The sequence below is a fragment of the Bos indicus x Bos taurus genome, chromosome 1, assembly GCF_003369695.1.
Source record: "Bos indicus x Bos taurus breed Angus x Brahman F1 hybrid chromosome 1, Bos_hybrid_MaternalHap_v2.0, whole genome shotgun sequence".
NCBI lineage: Eukaryota > Metazoa > Chordata > Mammalia > Artiodactyla > Bovidae > Bos > Bos indicus x Bos taurus.
Window position 1 is genome coordinate 156,828,933 of NC_040076.1, and position 14,374 is coordinate 156,843,306.

General features: G+C 45.6%; 1 pseudogene; it reads right to left on the reverse strand.

Moving 5' to 3' along the window:
- Positions 1-2,765: 2,765 nt before the first annotated feature.
- On the reverse strand, positions 2,766-3,197 carry LOC113898321 (annotated as a pseudogene).
- Between the last annotated feature and the right edge of the window lie 11,177 nt (positions 3,198-14,374).

Here is a 14,374-nt window from a genome sequence, read left to right on the forward strand (position 1 = left end):
ACTGCCTAAGAGTAATTGGGGCAACGGCTTTATTAGCACCTGAAGCTTTAAAAATAATTAATGGACGAAACCTTACTGTACTGACTTCTCATGATGTGAGTGGAATCTTAAATTCTAAGGTTAATATTTGGATGACAGACAGTAGGCTTCTTAAGTATCAGTCATTGTTGTTAGAAGGACCAGTAACTAAGCTTAAAGTTTGTGGAAATTTAAATCCTGCCACTATCCTTCCTGAGAAGGAAAATGAAACACCTGATCACGATTGTTCTCAATTCCTAACTTTAAACTATGCAGCTCGGGAGGATCTAAAGGATACCCCATTAGACAATCCTGACATGGAAATATTTACAGATGGCAGTTCTTTTGTTCGGGATGGAAAGCGTAAAGCAGGTTATGCCGTGGTGACTGCTGAACAGGTTTTAGAAGCAAAGTCTCTCCCCCAGGGAACCAGTGCTCAGTTAGCGGAGCTTGTGGCCCTGACCCGAGCTCTAGAGTTAAGCACAGGGCAGCGGATGGGCCTGATAATCTACGTGAGTCTACTTCTGCTGACTCCAAATATCCTGAGTCTGCCATTGGATCCTCAAGACAATGTCTTCTTGTCCTGGGCTCACTCCTATGCTGCATTCCACAATCGGTCTAACTGCTGGGTCTGCGGAGCGCTCCCCTCTTCGTCAGTGGAAGGCTTCCTGTGGTGGACATCCCCACTTCAAGAAAAAGACTTTCTCCAAGTCTGTGAATACCTTCAACAACAATCACATGCGATGCCTCTTCTTCATCTGATGACATCTACCAACCCTAAAATGGACTGGTGCAACACTTTGTACTCTAACTATGGACATAATGTGACTTTTAATTTTGATTCTGGTTGTTTTGTTCTTGCTGTTTGCTCCCTGCATCTGTAATTGTATAACTGGATTTGTTTCTAGCCGCATGAAAGATTTTAAGTTACAAATGGTTGCTCAAACTCCTGCTACTGCTGTAGCTTCCTCCAGCTACTATTTGGGGCCCCTGGATCAGATATCCTCAATATGAGGATTAGGAGAATATGTTGCGTCACCAATTTAGGGACAGCGCCCCTTATCAGCTTGGAAGCAGTTACGGAACGAGAACGACGCCCCTTTTCCCTAGGCAACATAATTCTCCTAAAAGAAAAGGGGGGAATGAGAGAGTCATTTCCTAGGCAGGTTGATAGGGAGTCTAGGGGTCCCCAAAGAGAGAGGGGTCTGGAATTCTCAAGGAGGAAAAAAGGACAAACTTTTTTTCTTTCTCCACATTCCTTAGGATTATATACCAATAATGTATCCTGCCTAAGGACAGTCTTTGGATTCAACCTTCTGTTATTTTAAAAAGTTAATTATGGGAGTGTACCTGGTCTTTACAAGGATGTATCTTGCCTGAGGACAGTGTTATCTTAAAATGTAAATTATGGGAGTAGGTCGGAGGAGGTCTTTACAACCTCCAGACATTCTTTGGATTATATAACCTCATTATTAACACTAGCAAGCGGGTACTCTTTCTGCCCCCTTCTGATGCCTATGTCAGAAGCTTTCTCTATCTCCTTTATACTTTAATAAAACTTTACTACACAAAAGCTCTGAGCGATCAAGCCTCGTCTCTGGCCCCGGATTGAATTCTTCTCCTCCGGGGGCCAAGAATCCCGGTGTATTCGCGTGATTCAACAACAACCTTTCACAACCATCTCATCCTCTGTCACCCCCTTCTCCTCTTGCTCTCAATCTTTCCCAGCATCAGGGTCTTCTCCAATGAATTAGCTCTTCACAACCATAAGAGATAAAGACAAATAAAAAATAGAAAATTTTGAAAGTTCAAACTTTAAGTATTTGCTTTGGTAGGAAAATGTAAATTGATAAGGCTTGTAAAGTGGAACTGGAGTGAAGCTGGCTGACTTCCAGTTTAATGGAGAACTATCTTCCCTTGGGCTTCCCTGGTGGCTCAGATGGTAAAGCGTCTGCCTGCAATGTGAGAGACCCGGGTTTGATTTCTGGGTCAGGAAGATCCCCTGGAGAAGGAACCGGCAATGCACTCTTGCCTGGAAAATCCCATGGACGGAGGAACCTGATAGGCTACAGTCCATGGGGTCACAAAGAGTTGGACACGACTGAGCGACTTCACTTTCACTTTCAAACACAGCTAAAGTGCCTGGACACGCCCTGATTACACAGATAATAAACCTGCTCAGGACTGTTCTTCCCTGGAACACTTTGTTCACCTGGTTTGGATTTATAAGAGGAAAGGGTTAAGGGTCTCAAAATGATGGAGAACAAACGGATAAGACCATTTAGAAGGCTCAATTGAGAATAACATTCTTCAGGTATTCACTCATACATACTTTGATTTTATTTTAGTTCAGTTGTATAAATTGTAACTTTTCATAAAACTGTGGCCTAAATGCCAGCAACTTTTAAGTTGGATGGGGGAGAAGAATCTGATTTCATTTAGGAAGAGTAACCACTATCTTTCCCTGACGTTCAACAGATGCAATGCAACACGTAGAGCTGCTGAAACAGGGTGCACAGTTCTAGCAAGAGGACAATGCTAAGACGTCATTATACCTCTCAGCACTTGGTCAAGGTTCACCCGCTATTTCTCCCTATCTTTCTAAAACATTAGAAACGGTTCCCGGACATCTGCCACATTCCAGGAACTTTTAATAAACCTTTGTGCACGATTTAAATTCCTAATCCCTGGCTATCTGGGCACAGTACGGAACATGGAAATCAGTAAAAATGATGGGTCCCTTGCAATCACACCAGGGGTCTGGGCTCAAGAGCGTCCTCAAACAAAGGCTGCGCGGCGTCCGCGGGCCCCCGGCAGAGCGGGCAGGTGAAGGACCGGGTCAGCCACTGGTTGATGCAGTCCAGGTGATACACATGCTTGCAGGGCAGAGGCCGGATGAGGTCCCCGGGCACCAAGTCCATCAGACAGACCGCGCACTCGGTGGTCTTCGTCTCGCATCCATCCCTTCCGTACACGTCTCGAGGTGGGCTCTGAATGAGGCGGATCCTTCGACGGAAGGTCAGCGGCGCTCCCGGCGGGGCTGCCCCCGCCCCGCGCCGCTCCGGACCCCGCGGTCCCCCCGCCCCCGGGCCGTCTCCGCCTCTGCGCTCGCGGAGGGGGGCCGGAAACCGAGCGACCGGCCGGTCGTCCCCGGTGCTGGAGCCGATGCAGTTCCCCATCTTTCAGGCCTGGGGGTGAGGTCCCTGTCCGCTGCTGACAGCCGGCTCTGCAGGACACCTCCTGGTTCCCAGGTCTGGAGAAGAAGGACTCAAGTTACTTCAGTTTCTCCTACCTGTGTCTCTAAACTGACAGGGAAAGAACTGTCGTCTGGACTCTAGCTAGACTGAAGAGCTATCAGCTCCATTCTGTTATTGTTTTAGTGGCTCAGTCTTCCAACTCCTTGCAACCCCATGAACTTTAGCCCCCAGGCTCCTCTGTCCTCCCGGCAAGAATACTGGAGTGGGTCGCCATGCCCTCTTCCAGGGGATCTTCCCCACCCAGGGATCAAACCAGGTTTCCCGCATTGCAGGCAGATTCTTTACCATCTGAGCCATCAGGAAAGTCCATGAATACTGGAGTAGGTAGCCTATCCCTTTTCCAGGGGATCTTCCCAACCCCGGAATTGAACCGCGGTCTCCTGCACTGCAGGCGGATTCTTTACCAGCTGAGCTACCAGGGAGTCTTGAATGCTTACCAGGATCCAAATCTATAGAGAAGATGACAAAGCCAGTTCTCTGCTGGGGTCACTGTCACCACGGAGTGTCTCTCTAGAAACTAAGCCCCTTTCAGATGGTGAGCTCTTATATGCAGCTTAACCCCATCATTGATATAACCTCATCAGGTATGGAACCCCTTGGGTCACATAATCTCATCATGCAGGTAATCCAGGGCAGCCACCTGAGTAACCCACCTGGATACCAGTCAGAACAAATCTAATCGACCCAACCTCTTTAATAAAGTATGTCCCCCAGGCACAGAACATGGCAATGATACAATTATGGAAAACTGGCATTTCCTGGAATTCTGCTCCTTCAGTCTGCCAGACAGAGTGGCCATCTCTGTTTTGTGAGTGGCCAGTGGCCTCACTGCTTTGTGAGGTTGTGTTGTCCTGATGCAGCTAGAGACTGTTACTAGTTCTTAGCAGCAGAACCATCCTACTCCTCATTCCCAAGACAACACCTAAGCTACCAGCATCCTCTCAAGCCAGGATGGCAAAAGGAGAAATGCTGGCGCTGTAAAAAGATACAGTTTTCAGGGCTCTGGAGCACCCCATGTCGTACTCTAAGTCTGAGAAAACCATCCGGCGTGGGTCTCTTCAGATCACACTTAGCTGCTGTACCTAAGGACCAGAATATTCTCCAAGCTTCAAAATACTGCAGAATCCTGAAATAAATTATCTAGTTGTATAATTGATCTTCCTGTAATGTCATTTTTCAACTCATTTATTTTCCAATAATATTAAAAAATTTGGCAATCATAGGACACAGGTTAAATAATAAATCATAAATTACCTTTGAAGAAAAATCAAGCTAGATCTTTTCATTTTCAGTTCAGTTCAGTTGCTCAGTCATGTCCAACTTCACTCCAGCACGCCAGATTTCCCTGTCTATCACCAACTCCCAGAGTCCACCCAAACCCATGTCCACTGAGTCAGTGATGCCATCCAATCATCTCATCCTCTGTTGTCCCCTTCTTCTCCTGCCCTCAATCTTTCCCAGCATCAGGGTCTTTTCCAGTGAGTCAGCGCTTTGCATCAGGTGGCCAAAGTATTGGAGTTTCAGCTCCAACATAGATCCTTCCAATTGGATCTCCTCACAGTCCAAGGGACTCTCAAGAGTCTTCTCCAATACCATAGTTCAAAAGCATCAGTCAAATGCTCAGCTTTCTTTATAGTCCAACTCTCACATCCATACATGACCATTGGAAAAACCATAGCCTTAACTAGACAGACCTTTGTTGGCAAAGTAATGTCTCTGCTTTTGAATATGCTGTCTAGGTTGGTCATAACTTTCCTTCCAAGGAGTAAGCATCTTTTAGTTTCATGGCTGCAGTCACCATCTGCAGTGATTTTGGAGCCCCCCAAAATAAAGTCTGACACTGTTTCCACTGTTTCCCCATCTATTTCCCATGAAGTGATGGGACTGGATGCCATGATCTTCATTTTCTGAATGTTGAGCTTTAAGCCAACTATTTCACTCTTGTTGGGAGCCGGTGTGAGGACCTCCACCCATGGCAAAGGTCATGAGGAAGGAGGCTCGACATACGCAAAGGCGGGATCAAGTCTCAGGAGTCCCCCTGGAAATCCTCGAGCATCTACCCCCATAACCAGAGCCTGCCTACTTTACTACTTTGTGCTCTCACCTACACCTCTGACTTTACGGGGGGCTGTCCCCCACCACCTCTTTCGGAGAAGGAATTAACTTACAGCTCCAGTTAATAAAAACTCCTGGGCATGACAAGAGTGTTTTAACCTACAAACTCCTTTGAAGGTTCTCTAGCCTGCCTGACAGGCTTGTCCGGCCACAAGTGATTGCTCACAGCCTCCCAACCATGAGAGGCACGAGATGCTTTAAACCTTCTAAAAACAGATTCCTTAGAAAAGTTAGAAAACCATTAGTATAAGTAGTGGGCTGATTAGAAATTGTATTGGTGAAGGGTTTTTCATTTGTTGAGCCAATGTTTGTTGCTAAGTCTCCACATCCCCTGCCCTTACACACATTAATGAATATATAGAAGAAATAAGTATTAACCTTTGATATTAATCACGTTGGACCATCACGTTAGACTTTAGGTTAAGTAAATTCTTTCCTTAACTAAAACCCACTACACCCTCACCCTATAGGAATGTAACTTTATCTGGTACCTTCGGAAGGTGGAGTCTTTTTTAAGAATAATCACCCCTGGAGAAATAAGTGTCCTGGTTGACTGACCGCTGTCATAAGGAGAGGGTCATAAATTGTCAGCAGGCCCCCTGGCCAGAAGATGATGTAATACCCCTAAGACCTCTGTATACATTTGTATGAAGCACCTGACTTTGATAAAAGTCAGGACTGCTGACCCCATGTGACTTTTGCATAACATCTCAGTGTATAAAAGTAGACCATGGAAAATAAAGAATTGGGATCAGTTTCTCGAAATACCGGTCTCCCCATGTCGCTCTCTCTCTCAAACTCTGGCCGAGTCTCCATCTGGAGCACGGAACCCACCAAGCTTACTAATTTTGCCTGGGCTTCTAAGATCTGACCGGGGAGGCCTCAGTGTCTCCTCTCCTTCGGGAGAACGGAAGGATGCCTGCAGCCTATGTAAGTGGTGCAAACTTCTTGTCTTGAAGTTTTATTGGTCTCCCGCGTAAACCAAGCTACTCAGCCTCTTTTCTCCACTGAATTTTCCTACTGAGCTATCCTCATTCTATTACTCTTTACATCTCTAATTAATATCTAATTGAAGCTATTGTATCCTGATCCTCGCCGATGCCGTCCCCGCTTCGAACTCCCTGGATAAGCCGGGGCTGGACCTCGGCACACTCTCCTCTCTCACTTTCATCAAGGGATTCTTTAGTTCTTCTTCACTTTCTGCCATAAGGGTGGTGTCATCTGCATATCTGAGGTTATTGGTATTTCTCCCGGCAATCTTGATTCCAGCTTGTGCTTCATCCAGCCTAGCATTTCTCATGATGTACTCTGCATAGAAGTTAAATAAGCAGGGTGACAATACACAGCCTTGACGTACTCCTTTTGCTATTTGGAACCAGTCTGTTGTTCCATGGCCAGTTCTAACTGTTGCTTCCTGACCTGTATATAGGTTTCTCAAGAGGCAGGTCAGGTGGTCTGGTATTCCCATCTCTTTCAGAATTTTCCACAGTTGATTGTGATCCACACAGTCAAAGGCTTTGGCATAGTCAATAAAGCAGAAATAGATGTTTTTCTGGAATTCTCCTGCTTTTTTGATGATCCAGCGGATGTTGGCAATTTGAGTTCTGGTTCCTCTGTCTTTTCTAAAATCGGCTCGAACATCTGGAAGTTCACGGTTCACGTATTGCTGAAGCCTGGCTTGGAGAATTTGAAGCATTACTTTACTAGAGTGTGAGATGAGTGCAATTGTGCGGTAGTTTGAGCATTCTTTGGCATTGCCTTTCTTTGGCATTGGAATGAAAACTGACCTTTTCCAGTCCTGTGACCACTGCTGAATTTTCCCAATTTGCTGGCATATTGAATGCAGCACTTTCACAGCATCATCTTTCAGGATTTGAAATAGCTTAACTGGAATTCCATCACTTCCACTAGCTTTATTTGTAGTGATGCTTTCCAAGGCCCACTTGACTTCACATTCCAGGATGTCTAGCTCTAGGTGAGAGACCACACCATCATGATTATCTGGGTCATTAAGCTCTTTTTTGTACAGTTCTTCTGTGTATTCTTGCCATCTCTTCTTAATATCTTCTGCTTCTGTTAGGTCCATATCATTTCTGTCCTTTATCGAGCCCATGTTTGCGTGAAATGTTCCCTTGGTATTTCTAATTTTCTTGAAGAGATCTCTAGTCTTTACCATTCTATTGTTTTCCTATATTTCTTTGCATTGATCACTAAGGAAGGCTTTCTTATCTCTTCTTGCTATTCTTTGGAACTCTGCATTCAAATGGGTATATCTTTCCTTTTCTCCTTTGCTTTTCACTTCCCTTCTTTTCACAGCTATTTGTAAGGCCTCCTCAGACAGCCATTTTGCTTTTTTGCATTTCTTTTCCATGGGGATGGTCTTGATCCCTGTCTCCTGTACAATGTCACGAACCTCATTCCATAGTTCATCAGGCACTCTGTCTGTCAGATCTAGTTCCTTAAATCTATTTCTCACTTCCACTGTATAGTCATAAGGGATTTGATTTAAGTCATACCTGAATGGGCTAGTGGTTTTCTCCACTGTCTTCAATTTCAGTCTGAATTTGGCAATAAGGAGTTCATGATCTGAGCCACAGTCAGCTCCCGGTCTTGTTTTTGCTGACTGTATAGAGCTTCTCCATCTTTCGCTGCAAAGAATATAATCGATCTTATTTCAGTGTTGACCATCTGGTGATGACCATGTGTAGAGTCTTCTCTTGTGTTGTTGGAAGAGGGTGTTTGCTATGACCATTGTGTTCTCTTGGCAGAACTCTATTAGCCTTTGCCCTGCTTCATTCTGTACTCCAAGGCCAAATTTGCCTGTTACTCCAGGTGTTCCTTGACTTCCTACTTTTGCATTCCAGTCCCCTCTAATGAAAAGGACATCTTTTTGGGGTGTTAGTTCTAGAAGACCTTGTAGGTCTTCATAGAACTGTTCAACTTCAGCTTCTTCAGCATTATTGGTCGGGACATAGACTTGGATTACCATGATATTGAATTGTTTGCCTTGGAAATGAACAGAGATCATTTTGTCGTTTTTGAGATTCCATCCAAGTACTGCATTTTGGACTTTCTTGTTCACCGTGATGGCTACTCCATTTCTTCTCTGGGATTCCTGCCCACAGTATTAGATATATTGGTCATCTGAGTTAAATTCACCCATTTAGTCCGTCTTAGTTCGCTGATTCCTAGAATGTCGATGTTCACTCTTGTCATCTCCTGTTTGACCACTTCCAATTTGCCTTGATTCATCGACCTGACATTCCAGGTTCCTATGCAATATTGCTCTTTACAGCATCGAACCTTGCTTCTATTACCAGTCCCATCCACAACTGGGTGTTGTTTTTGTTTTGGCTCCATCCCTTCATTCTTTCTGGAGTTATTTCCCCACTGATCTCCAGTAGCATATTGGGCATCTACTGACCTGGGGAGTTCATCTTTCAGTGTCCTATCTTTTTGCCTTTTCATACTGTTCATGGGTTTCTCAAGGCAAGAATACTGAAGTGGTTTGCCATTCCCTTCTCCAGTGGACCACATTCTGTCAGACCTCTCCACCAAGACCTGTCCATCTTGGGTGGCCCTACATGGCATGGCTTAGTTTCATTCAGTTAGACAAGGCTGTCGTCCATGTGATCAGATTGGCTAGTTGTCTGTGATTGTGGTTTCAGTGTGTCTGCCCTCTGATGCCCTCTCACAGTACCTACCATCTTACTTGGGTTTCTCTTACCTTGGATGTGGGGTATCTCTTCACGGCTGCTCCAGCAAAGTGCAGCTGCTGCTCCTTACCTGGGACATAGGGTAGCTCCTCTCAGCCATGGCCCCTGACCTCAGGCATGGGGTACCTCCTCTCGGCCACTCTTGTGCGCTGTCGCAGCTGCCTGTGCTTGCTAGCTTGCTAGCAGTTTTCATTTTAGATACAAATATTTGATTCCAGGCAGATCATTTTATAAAACCCTGTAGGGTGTATTGTATTCATAGCAACCATTTCGTGTCATCTATGCTCAACAAACATGGTTCGCTTTTACGTTCCTGTGTCTTTACAGCCTGACTTAAGCTGTAGCATTCGTGAGGCAAATGATTTTTTTTTTTCCTATAAATTAATATATAAGCCAGAAGACTCTGAACAAGGCCCATGCCATTTAGGAAGAATTAGCCTGAAATATAGGAAGGACATATTTTCAACTACTTTGGAGTTTAAGGGCTAGTTTAAAAGGGAAAATTTAAGGAAACAAAAATACCCTCTAGACATGATTCTGAAGGAAAACATTTGTGGAGCTGGGGAATAAAATAATAAACACACAGTAGTGAAATTAGTAAAATTTTATTTCAGCAGTTGGAAATAGGACTAAAGTTTTACAGTTTCTTTCCCCCATGGTGTCAGAACTTGGGTAAAGTGTCAGTGGTGAACAGAACCGCTGTGCCCGGGAGCTGAGGGCAGGCTGGCGGTGGGGCTGTGGGGCAGAGGTGGGGGTGCTGGCCTGGGCAGGGCAGCAGGACTGGGTTCTGGGCCCAGAGTCATGACAGGTCCAGAGGTTCTCCGTCAAAGGCATGTGGAAACCACTGAGTGAATTAATGATATAACTGCATTTGGTTTTGTGAATGAGATTTTCCCTTTGGAATGGAGTGAATTATTTCAGTTCAGTTCAGTCACTCAGTCATGTCCGACTCTTTGCAACCTCATGGACTGCAGCACACCAGGCTTCTCTGTCCATCACCAACTCCCTGAGCATGCTCAAACTCATGTCCATTGAGTTGGTAATGCCATCCAACCATCTCATCCTCTATCATCCCCTTCTCCTCCCGCCTTCAATCTTTCCCAGCATCAGGGTCTTTTCAAATGAGTCAGCTCTTCACAGCAGGTGGCCAAAGTATTGGAGTTTCAGCTTCAGCATCAGTCCTTCCAATGAATATTCAGGACTGATTTCCTTTGGGATTGATTTCCTTGCAGTCCAAGGGACTCTCAAGTCTTTTCCAACACCACAGTTCAAAATCATCAATTCTTTGGTGCTCAGCTTTCTTTGTAGTCCAAATCTCACATCCATACGTGACCACTGGAAAAACCATAGCTTTGACTATATGACCTTTGTTGGAAGAGTAATGTCTCTGCTTTTTAATATGCTGTCTAGGTTGGTCATAGCTTTTCTTCCAAGGAGCAAACGTCTTTTAATTTCATGGCTTCAGTCACCATCTGCAGTGATTTTGGAGCCCAGAAAAATAAAGTCTGACACTGTTTCCACTGTTTCCCCATCTATTTGCCATAAAATGATGGGACCAGATGCCATAATCTTCGTTTTCTGAATATTGAGTTTTAAGCCAGCTTTTTCACTCTCTTTAATTTTCATCAAGAGGCTCTTTAGTTCTTCACTTTTTGCCATAAGGGTGGTGTTATCTGCATATCTGAGGTTATTGATATTTCTCCCAGCAATCTTGATTCCAGCTTGTGCTTCATCCAGCCCAGCATTTTTCATGATGTACTCTGCATATAAGTTAAATAAGCAGGGTGACAATATACAGCCTTGACATACTCCTTTCCCAATTTGGAACCAGTCTGTTGCTCCATGCCCAGTTCTAACTGTTGCTTCCTGACCTGCATACAGGTTTCTTTCTTTCTTTTTTTTTTTTGCATACAGGTTTCTCCGGAGGCAAGTCAGATGGTCTGGTATTCCCATCTCTTGAAGAATTTTCCACAGTTTATTGTGATCCATACAGTCAAAGGCTTTGGTGTAGTCAATAAAGCAGAAGTAGATGTTTTTCTGGAACTCTCTTGCTTTTTCAATGATCCAACGGATGTTGGCAATTTGACGTCTGGTTCCTCTGCCTTTTCTAAGTCCAGCTTCAATTCTAAATCCACCTAAATCTGGAAGTTCTTGGTTCACATATTGTTGAAGCCTCGCTTGGAGAATTTTGAGCATTACTTTGCTAGTTTGTGAGATGAGTTTAATTAAATGTGAATTAATTCAACAGGGTATTATTGTATTTTAAGAAACACATGACAGACAATATTAGGGAGGCAACGGATGGACGAGAAAGAGGAAAGTAGAACCGACAAAGTGATTTTTTATCTGATGTTACTGACCATGAATGAGGCAGTGCTAGGCATTGCTGTGGGTGCTGGGTATAAAGTGGTGGAAAAGTTGTAGTTTTTAGCCTTTGATGTATTTAAAATCTAAATAAACTGCTATTAAACCACAAATTACATTAGTATGTTAGCCTAAAGTACAACGTTTTCAAAGAGAACTAAATTCTTCATCTGGTTAGGCTTTGGCCAGCGTAGCGAAGCCTGTCTGGGGATGCGTTACCTGGAGCGTGTCAGTGCCTGGTCAGAGCAGTGCTGTGTGGCGGGGGCGACCGGGAGGGTGGGGGTGGGGAGCCTCCTCCCCAGGGGAGGGGTTCTGCACCTGGGCTGCTGCCCTGCCCCTGGTGACCGCTGAGGCCACCGGGTGGAAGACCAGAGGGGCGGGTCCCCTTGCTGATCTCGTGGCCTGTGTCCACTCAGGCGATCAATCACAAACAGGGCCCATCAAGTTCCCACCCTCCCTGCAGCCCTCAAGCTCCTCCCCCATCTCCCTCCTCGCCCACTCCCTAGATGCAGCCCACCCCCCCACTCCCTCCAATCCTTCTAGAAGTTCTTTTATCTGCCTTTAGTCTTCTAGGGTTTGGGGATTGGGGACTGCTTAGAGTTCAAGCATCCCCACACCCCGCTGTCTTCCTTGGTCTTCTCTGCCCCTCAGAGAACTGGCCAGAGAGCCTTGTACTGACCCCACGAGGAGGGCTGGGAGGGGCTTGCAGCCTGGTTGTGTCCCATCCCAGGACACATACAGTGTAAACAGGACCAGGCTGCCTGCTCTTTAACAGTGTCAGGACCACCCCCTTCACCCCACCAGCCACAGGGACACATGCAGCCCCTTCTCCACTGCATCCATTCAGGTTTCAATAAGCAGCCTCCTCTGGCTATAGGGCCCCCTGCGGTCCGAGGAAACCCCTTGGCAGGGGTTGAAGGCCAAGGTCCTTTCTCTCTCATCCAGCACCTCAGAATGTGTGGAGCCGGGACACCCCCAGTTGCCCATCTCTGCTGTGATGAGAGGAGACAGAGCACAGTACTGGAGCACAAAGGGGTGGCCAGAAGCCACTTACAGGCTTGGAGCCTGGATCAGACCTCAGAGCCCAGTAGCCCTGTTTCCCAGCCCAAGCTCGCTCTGACCCACAGCTCAGAGGTGTGGGGGAGCAAGTTTGAAGAGATGGAAGTGGAAAAGGAAATCATAGTTTAATTATGTGGCAACAATAGGAGCCCAAGTCAGGGAGACAGTTAATGAGGAGCTGCGAGGTCAGCGTGTCTGAGGAGAGTGGGGCCAGGACAGTCAGAGCAAGAGTGGGCAGAGCATCCATGGCAGGAGTTCACTCACAGCAGAGGCTTGGTGACATCACCACTGCAGATGTGAAGGCAGAGCTTGGCCTGTCCAGAAGGGAAGGTCTTTATTTATGAAATAATTGCCTGGTGGCACAGTAACCATAATTCCCCACGACAACCTCCAGTGAAGTAGCAACGTTTCTCTGTCCTGCAAATGTGACCTCAGAGGAAGAGTCCAAACTAGCAAAATTTCACACTGCGAGAGAGATGCCCAGGGTGTGGGTCTGGGTTCTGACCCCGGGGTCTGGGTTCTCTCTTATCCTCCTACTTACTTATGAATGAGGACTCTCACTTACAGTGTGCCTGCAAAGGGAGACACTGTTTAGTTATTAAAGTGTGCTGCTTGAGGATGAATATCTTTTATCTAGAATATGCCTCAGCTGCTTCAAGGCAAGTGCTCAGTGCGGGTGTCATCTGGACCAAGACTTTTAAAACTAAGCAGAGAACAATACTACCTTTCCCATTTGGAGGGGCCACATGGCTATGTGAACTGGGCTTGGAGAATGAAAAGAACACTGTAGAGGATTAAGGAGCTAGGATTGGGTGGGAGAATTAGGGCAAATGAAAAATTTTGCCCATCCTTTCCTGGATATGCTGTTCATCAGGGACTAGAAGCATCTTCAGTGTCTCCAATTCACAGGTAGGTCAGTCCCTCTCTTATACCCACTGCTGCCAAGCAACACGTGGGTTTCATTAGCAAAGGGAACTGAAAGACAGAAAAACCGATCTGTGGGTTCCATGTTTATAGACTTTGAGTTCCCAGTGTTTTACTGGACAGTGGATGACCATCACACCCACAAGGGGAATTTGTCCTTATGTATATGCTTGTGTCACAGGAACGAGGTATGTTGAAAGATGTATTTTCAATTCCCAGGAGTGACCAGTTAAGGCTGATCTTGCCTTAGAGAGCTCAGATGAGAAGAGCAGGAGTCAGGAGTGCTTCTTAGGAAGCATCGTCTCTTTTGGTTGGTGTGTTCTCTTCCTAACATGTCCTTTTTCCCCAGGGCCTGCTAATCTCTCTCCTGTATCTTGCCTCACACATCTGCTCAGTCACTCATGGCCTTCCCTGAGCCCTCATCCATCTCAAGATACACTCTTTTCATAAGGAATTCTTAGTGGCCATTTCTGAGCAGAATGATTTATCTGCAGAAGTCTAAGTTTTCCTCTGCTTTGGGCAAGTTGGAGTTCATTTGCTGATTCAAACTAGGCTGTATTCATATTTTGATAGTTTGGCAAGCTTTGTTGTTAGTCGCCAAGTTGTGTCAAGACTCTTTGGGACCCCATGGACTGCAGCATGCCAGGTTTCCCTGCCCCTCGCCATCTCCTGGAGTTGGCCCAAGTTCACGTCCATTGAATCGGTAAGCTACCCCCTGCCTAAAGCTATTCTCATCCACAACCAGGAGGTGGGCTTTTCACTCAGCTTTAAACAGGACTTTACACTACATTACTTTTTATGCATGTGAAGAGATGAATATGGTTTTCCTCTTTCCATGTCACTGATGACTGATTAATGCATTTTATTTGACATGTAAATTAACTTTCCTACTTGACCAATTTTTCATGTAACTTCACATAC